Source organism: Ochotona princeps, chromosome 15, assembly GCF_030435755.1.
Source record: "Ochotona princeps isolate mOchPri1 chromosome 15, mOchPri1.hap1, whole genome shotgun sequence".
NCBI lineage: Eukaryota > Metazoa > Chordata > Mammalia > Lagomorpha > Ochotonidae > Ochotona > Ochotona princeps.
The window spans coordinates 38,990,654-38,998,678 of NC_080846.1; the positions used below are offsets into that span (position 1 = coordinate 38,990,654).

Genomic DNA, 8,025 nt, shown 5'->3' on the forward strand with positions numbered 1-8,025 from the left:
GTCTGTAAGTTTTTATTAAGTGTCAGCAAAGCAACTAGTTATATATTACACTGTATATCTTATACTAAACAGAGCAACATAATGAGAGAATTTGTTTAGAAAAATCCAGCATAATAGAGCCTTTGGTAAGGTCAAATGAAAATGAGAGTTTTAACATGGATTTAATTCATCTGAAAGCAAACGGATCACAGAGTGCCTTTCCTAGTAATACCATTGGGAATAAATTGTTGATGTTATGCTGAATGAAAGCATATAATTCTTTCCAGTGTAATTCTTATGGGACTCAATCAGAATTGGTACCTCTTGCTTTTTCCTCTTTGGATTGCATTGAGAGATTATCTGAGTTTGTAGTTAGAATAGCCATCTCAGAAAGGAAAGGCACATGGTATCTCACAGAAGCACAATGGATAAACTGCAAGATACTGCTTGAAGTGTCATTAGTTGCTCCCCTGAAGCTACAGTAAGACACAGTATGACCCTTTTACTGTTTTAAGGATTTATTTACTGTAGAGGCATAGGTGATAGGGGAAGACACAGAAGTGCATACAAAGAGGAGAGAGAAATCTTCAGTGTAATGGTTCATTCCCAATATGATCCCAATAGCCAGAACTCAGTCCCAAAACAGGAATTCCATCCTGTGCTAGAGCCTGGGTTTAGGGGCTCAAGCAATTGGGTCATTGTCTGCTGCCTTCCCAGGCACAGTAGTAGAGGGCTAGTTTAAAAACAGAGCAGCCAGGATTCAACCAGCACTCCAATATGAGATGTTGGTGCATTTGATGCCCTAATGTGTTACACCACAAACCCAACCTTTAAACCCAGACTTCCTAGGTAGAAGAAGCAATTATTTATCTTTTAAAACTAAGTTCTTTTGAATAAGGCTCATGTCACATGAAATTGAATAAAAGCAACTAATTTAATGTTTAGGAATTCAAATGTGTTTTCAATACTTCGTAATCCAAGAAAAATGTCTTTCAAAGCAACATGCTTTCCTGGCAATTGCCTGACATTAAGCAAAGACAGATTGAAGCTCATAAGGTTGCACGACATGAAAGATGATAGACTCTCCCACCCACATTTTCTAGATTATATATCCTATTTTGAAAATATTTTTAATTAACTGAATTAGTTGATCTGATTAATGATTTGCTTTAAAAGATTCTTCATGGCCCTTCTCCCATCGTATCTCCCACAGCTTTCATTTCTACTCATTTTGTTTTGCTAGGATAGACCCAAAAACTCCCTTCTTTAGCCCCTATGTCATCCCTTTCCCTTGAGGACTCCATTGGGCCAATAACTCTTTTTACTTATTCTAGAATTTAGTGTGACAGTGGTGGGCTGGCACACCATGCTCTGAAACATGGGTGTTTTAGTCTCTACTCCATGTGATAGCCTAGAGCCCAGCCGCTCATCATGTGGCTCCATCCAAGCAAGGGAAGTAGAAGGGATTAAGTAAGTCTAGAACCATTAGAACTTTCAGCATGAGAGCAGCTTCCTCTGCTTTGCATACTTTGTTGGACTGTAGAAAATGAATACACACGGAATTCTGATCTCTGGACTATGATCAACAGATGGCTAGCAAGACTAGAAACCTTAAAGGCATGAGGTAGTAGCTACGATGTTTAAGTAGGTTATTCCCAGTTCTGACATTTTTTCCAATCCCCCTGAATCTCTCACTCCCATCTTGTGTTTCTGCATTCCACACAGTTATCCCTGCAAACATATCACCCTCCATTCGTTTTCTCCATTACTGCAACCACCTGTTGTTGAGTCTGCTCGCATGTTGATAATCAACAGCCGAAGTATAGAAAACTATGCCACAAAAACTAGGAAAAATAAAGACCCTATTTACTGCAGACAATAAAAAGCCCAGAACCATATCCCAACGTATAAATAACAGTTTGTCATCTACAGAGATCCACTGTGAGCCAAACACTGTGTTAAGTGCTTTAACTGCACTATCTCATGTAATACACGTATATATACTAATAAAATATGATTTTGATCTCTGAGTTTAAAAAGACAGAGATTAAAGTGCTAAAAGTAAGCATTTAGTAGTGGTACATCCAATGCATTTATCCACCATAGTGACTTCAGTAATTTTAACTGTGATGCGTCACATTTGAAGTGACTTACCATTTCATTTAAAAAAAAGATTAACTAGATGTTAGGATGATTGCTTGAAGTCCTTTGTCACATCATGCATTACAATTTAATCATAGAAGCACTACCTTAAAAACATTGATGAATTTTAATGCCTAAAAATTAAAATTTTGCACCATAGAACATCATAATGAAAATAAAATTCAAAAAAAAAATTGAAATTTGTATTTTCTCTCCCAATAAAGAACTCTTGCAAATAGAGAAGAAAAGAAAATTAGTCCAGGCCCAGTGTGGTAGCCTAGTGGCTAAAGACCTTGCCTTGCATGTGCCAGGATCCTACATGGCACCAATTCATATCCCAGCCGCTCCACTTGCCTTGCAGCATCCTACCTGTGGCCTAGAAAAGCACTGAACGACAGCCCAAAGCATGGGAGGCTTGGAAGAATCTCCTGGCTCCTGTCTTCATAATGACTCAGCGCCAGCCATTGTGGCTAGGAGTGAATCAGTGGACGGGTGATCTTTCTCTTTGTCTCTCCTTCTCTCTATAAGATCTAACTTATCAATAGAAACAAATAGATCTTTAAAAAATAAAAAGAATAATTATTCCAATAAAAACAAAGCATTAAATTAAGTTCCAAAGATGAAAAAACTAAAGGCCGATAAATATATAGCTGTTTAGCCTCAGGAATAATCAACAAGTGTAAAATAAAATTATAGTAAAATTGTTCATGCATCAAGTAGCACCAAATACTACAAACGTAGGAGGAACATACACTCTCATAGATGCTATAAGAGGTGGCAATACAATCTTTTTAGAATGAATAATTAGAAAATGGAGTCATATAAAATATGGACAATTTGATCCATCAGTCCCATATATGTGAATTTCTCCAATAGAAACAAACACATAAAAGTATAATACAGGGACCCACATTGTGGTGTAGCAAGTGAAGCTGCCACCAAAAATGCTTGCATCCCATATGCAGGCTACTCCATTTCTAATCCAACTCCCAACTAAGAGCCTAGGACAAACAGTGCAAGATGGACCACTGTCCAAGTCCTTCCACCCACATAGGAAACCTGGACGCACCTTGAATTCCAAATCCATCCTGGCTCAGCCCTGGCATTGCAGTCATCTGAGGAATGGATCAGTGGATGGAAGAGCTCTTTCTCTGCCACTCTTTCAAGCAAATATATAGCCTCCTTTTAAAAAGATAAATACAAAAATATCTCATCATTGTTTATTATACTGAGAATTAGAAAATAAGGTTTGAAAAGATTCAAAAGATGACAAAATCAGATTTCAAAAATCATATATAATCATTAAACAGCACAGTTATTGTTACATGGTACACATACATCATGATTTTATTTTTATCATAATTCGTAAGAACAGGTACTTTATATTAGTCACTAAAATGTTAACAGTGATTTATCTCAGTAAAGGGAATGGCAGATAATTTTTATTTTCCATTGTATCACATTTATTTTATCATTTGAAACATAAATATACATTGTTTCTCATTAAGAAATATAAGGAAAGCTTAAAAAAATCATGTTACACCCACCCCACTCCAGATCTGATCATTCATTTACTGCCCAGCTTAAAAACCTCTACTGACATTTCCAACGTCGTTGCACATCTTTTTCAAAGTGCTTTAATTTTCTTTTAAATTTTTCATGATCAATTTCAGAGTAGGCACGTGAATTTCTCCTACTCACCTTTCCCCCCTTCCACTGTTTTTCCCCATATTATTACAATAGTATAGTCTCTTCAGCAACAGTCAAGTCCACCAATCTACTAGTTAAGTGTATCATGACATTGTAGGCATAGACAGTAGTAGAAAGCCCAGCATCCTATTTTCAAGATATATTTAACAGTTTCACCGGGGGGAGTCTAATTTGTAAGCAGGGATGCATACTGCAACATATCCTCAGTTTCTGGTATGATGGCCTCCATTATACAATTCATCTAGGTGTATACATGTTTACCTATATGTCTATTGATCTTGTGTTTTTCATGAAGGTTGCATTATATTAAAAAATATATGATATTTGTGCTTTTGGAATTGGTTTATTTCACTGAGCAAAATGGTCTCTACCTTGGGACCATTTTGTTACAAGTGATAGATTTTTTTTAACAGCTGAGTGTTATTCCTTGGGAGTAAATGTACCACAGTTTCTTTATCTGTGTCTTGACCACCCTCTCTGTTGAGGGACAGAGCAGAAAGTGACTTACACACCAGTCCACCCGTGCCCCTCCCTACAAAGCTGCTCTGTGCAGCAGCTGATGTGGCCTAATGACCCAGCTTGTGACTCCACTTGCTGGGTAGGGCAGAATTAGGGTGCAATCTGTCTGGTGTGAACAAGTGACCAGGTCCCAGAACCAGATGCAGCTGAACCACCTCGCATCAGGCAGATTCCCCCAGTACCTAGGGCTGTAATGACTTCTGCACTGATGCAGGGTCTGGAGGGAATCCCAGACCAGCTGGGCTAACTATGTTGAGGGAGGGTACAGTGTTGTCTTTCTCCAGGGACCTCAGGAAGATAAGCAGGTGGCCAGTGTTATCACCAAACTGGTCGGCACAGCCTGTGGTTTTGAGCTGCACCATGGCATGAACTTCTGCAAGTAGCTATCTGTTCTTTGGAGGGCATACGCTGCTGGTAACCATGTGGGGACAGAGTATGTTTGTGGTGAAGTGGCAGAACTGAAGCCAGGATCCCACTGACATCTGAGCCTGCCCCCGCATGAGAGCCAGAGCAGTGGAGAGGGACCGCCAACGAGGACAACACTGAAGTTCTCACTTCTCTCTTGGCTTGCTGCTAGAACCAAGGCCTTCTGCTCACCCACCTCACACTCCTGCCTGCAAAAGCAGTGGAACAGAGACTGCTGTGTTTTGGAGACTCAGGGCAATGAGGCCTACATCTTCCTTTTCTCCTTCCCAAGAAACTAGAGTCAGATGTTCCTGGGAAGCGCAGGGAGCCACGTCTGTTTTTCCATGAGATAGTGACTTTATTATCCATCTCTGTATCCCCTGGACTTTCTAAATACTTTTGGAAAATTCCAAGTCCTTTTTCTTCTGCTTAAGTACTTCTTTTTGTTTTGTTTTGTTTTGTTTTTCTTCTTTTTTTATTATTTTTTTTTTCTCTGCTTAAGTACTTCTAAACTTCTTTCCCATTCATGAAGATTTCCAGTTCTCAAAATGTTGGTGTCCTTCAAGCTTTGCTCTCAGAGCATATGAAGGTGTTTCGAAAATTCATGGAAAGGAGGATTAACAGGTAATTAGCATTTTTCATTAATTTTCTGAAGGTGCTTTGTATTTTTATGTGAGGTAACCATTATCTTCATATCTCCTACTGGAATTATATTCTTCCATTTATTCCAGGTAAGTGTGAATAACAGAACACAGCAGTATTTTCTCTGTTGCTAAGGAACTGAAGGAGTTCTTCCAGGAAATATTACATGTCATATCAAATAAAACCAATATAGAATCATTACAAGTGTAATTAGGTTTCCTTGGCATGTGGTTAGAATGTGAAGAAAATTAAAAATTACAATTTAAGGCTCTTCCTAATGCAGTAGTTTACAGGAACCTGTTATAGGCAGAAACATAACTAAAACCAAAAATGTATGTCTGGATAAATGGATAAGAAGATGGACAGATGGAGAGATAGGTAGGCAGGTAGGCAGGTAGGTAGGTAGATAGGTAGATAGATAAGCAATTATAGGTATTAGATCAAAATATCTCTCCTTCATTATGGACTCATGTAACTACAGTCATGTACTGTTCTCAGATACTTTAAAACAGTCTCAGACTTGTTCTTGACAAGTTCAAATGTATTGGGGATGGCAGTTGTTTTCAAGATTATGCAAACTTGATTCAATAAGTAATGATTAGTTGCAGTCCTATAGATGATGAACCAACTATAATCGGTTGACAAACAGCAAAGCATAAGGGAGTGGCACTACATGTCAAGTTTGTGTACACTGACCTGTAAAACACTATTGAGATCATGGGAATTTAGTGGTAATAAAACTATGTAAGCTTCCTTCTTTTACTTTTGCATTCTTTGATTTTTGTCTCCTCAGCAAGAGTTTATATCTTGGACAGCATCCCAAAATGATTTTTTCTTAGTCAAGTTCCATATAAGCTTGCATTGATATATTAAAACACCTCTAACCTCCAGCTACTATAATGTAAATAAGAGATTGGATTATTGCGGTTCATTTTAATTAGTACACAAAATCACTTAAAGCAACCCAGTTTGTGCCATTGACTTGATTAGAAATGTTTCTTTGTTTGTTACTATTGTTTGGCTGCCATCTTACACTTACCAACCATTTTAAAAAATAAGAAATCTGGGGATTTATTTGACTTGGGGTATGCAAAAAGTGATGTCATTCTAGGGTTTGTTAAAAGTAACTCTGGTTACATTCAAACATATACAGTATTAGTAACTATGTCTTGACAGCTCATTTAGTCAAAAAATTCTGGTTTATTTAATCCTCAGAAACGACAGGAACCATTTAGCTTGCATAATGTCAAAAGCTACCTGACCCAAAGGAGAATGATGAGGAATTTCATAGAACACATTATTTTACGAACAACAACTCATATGCAAGTGCAAATAAAATAGATTGCTTTAGAAGCCCCTATTAAAGTTTACAAAACTTCTTCTTTCATTTCCCTCCATTTGCTCTTTATCTTAATGTGTTTCTATTTCTGTTCGCGAGAATTTGTTGCTTACTCTTTGTTCCTTTCTTTTAATGTTTATCAGAGTTTCCTCCATTCTGAATGTGCCAATTCTCTATGGACCGATTACTAACTGTCCAGGTAAAGTTCCAGCTCTACAATTACCTGTAGTTCAGTTGTGTACATATTGAATACTGAACTGTCATCTTTTCTTCCAGAGAATGATGTGCTCTGAAAATATATTCAGTAATAAAAGGTAGGACTTCCATTGTAATCATGCGTGTGGATGGCAGAAACCCAACTACTTGCACCATCATCTGCTGCTTTCCAGCTAAATTATCACGAAGCTAAATCAGAAACAAAGTAACCAGAACTAGAAGGAGCATTCTGTTAGAATGCAGATGTCACAAACAGCAGCTTAATCCTCTGTGCAACATTGTGCCTTCTGCTTCCAGAAGTCATCCACCTTCTTTATGTCAGAGGTAGGAGTTTCAGAATTTTCTCTTATTATCGAGCAGAACTCTATGCAAAGCATGTTTGACATCTTACTCCTGAATTATAATTATACATGCAGATGAACCATATGCTGTTAAGGAGAATATTCAGTTCATATGATTTTTATATGGATTTCATTTGAAGTACATTGGGATATTTTGTTTTATTATTTTTTATTTTATTCACATTTTTTACTTTATAGAAAATTGCTTTGGGTTTTGTTTCCAGGAAGCCAACATGACCAGAAGATCAATCTTTCCTCTATGTTTCCTTTATGCTACTTCTTCCCATGATGTGAACTTCCAGTTTTTAATGTGCTTTCTAATATTTATAAATCTTGATGTTTGGTTTTATGCACACAGTGAAGTCTGAGAATTGCAATGGATTGAGTATATACCACAAACACCTTTAGTGCAATTGGTTCTTAAAAATTTCAATTAGAATAGTTCATCATTGCACTTTGAATAGTATTATCTATAAAACTGAGAAAAAAATTGATTTTGTGGTTTTACTGTGGCACAAGTTTCTCTAATACTTAAGTCTCTACAAGATTATTTTTTAATATTAGAAGGAACTTTCTTTTGTATCTTGGGATTTAAATCTGATGAAGACAGAGCTGATTGTCTTTGTGTGTGAAGATTTCTTATATATAATATTATAAACTCATGAAATATTTAAATTTTTGGTTGGCTTTCTAATGTGAAAATAAAATATGTTTTGACAAAGGTAGAATGTT

The 8,025-nt window shown here is 36.9% G+C and overlaps 1 pseudogene; it reads left to right on the forward strand.

Annotated features, from left to right (window-relative positions):
• The first annotated feature begins 4,450 nt into the window (after positions 1-4,450).
• Positions 4,451-4,836, forward strand: LOC118757605 (ragulator complex protein LAMTOR4-like; annotated as a pseudogene).
• Positions 4,837-8,025: the final 3,189 nt, after the last annotated feature.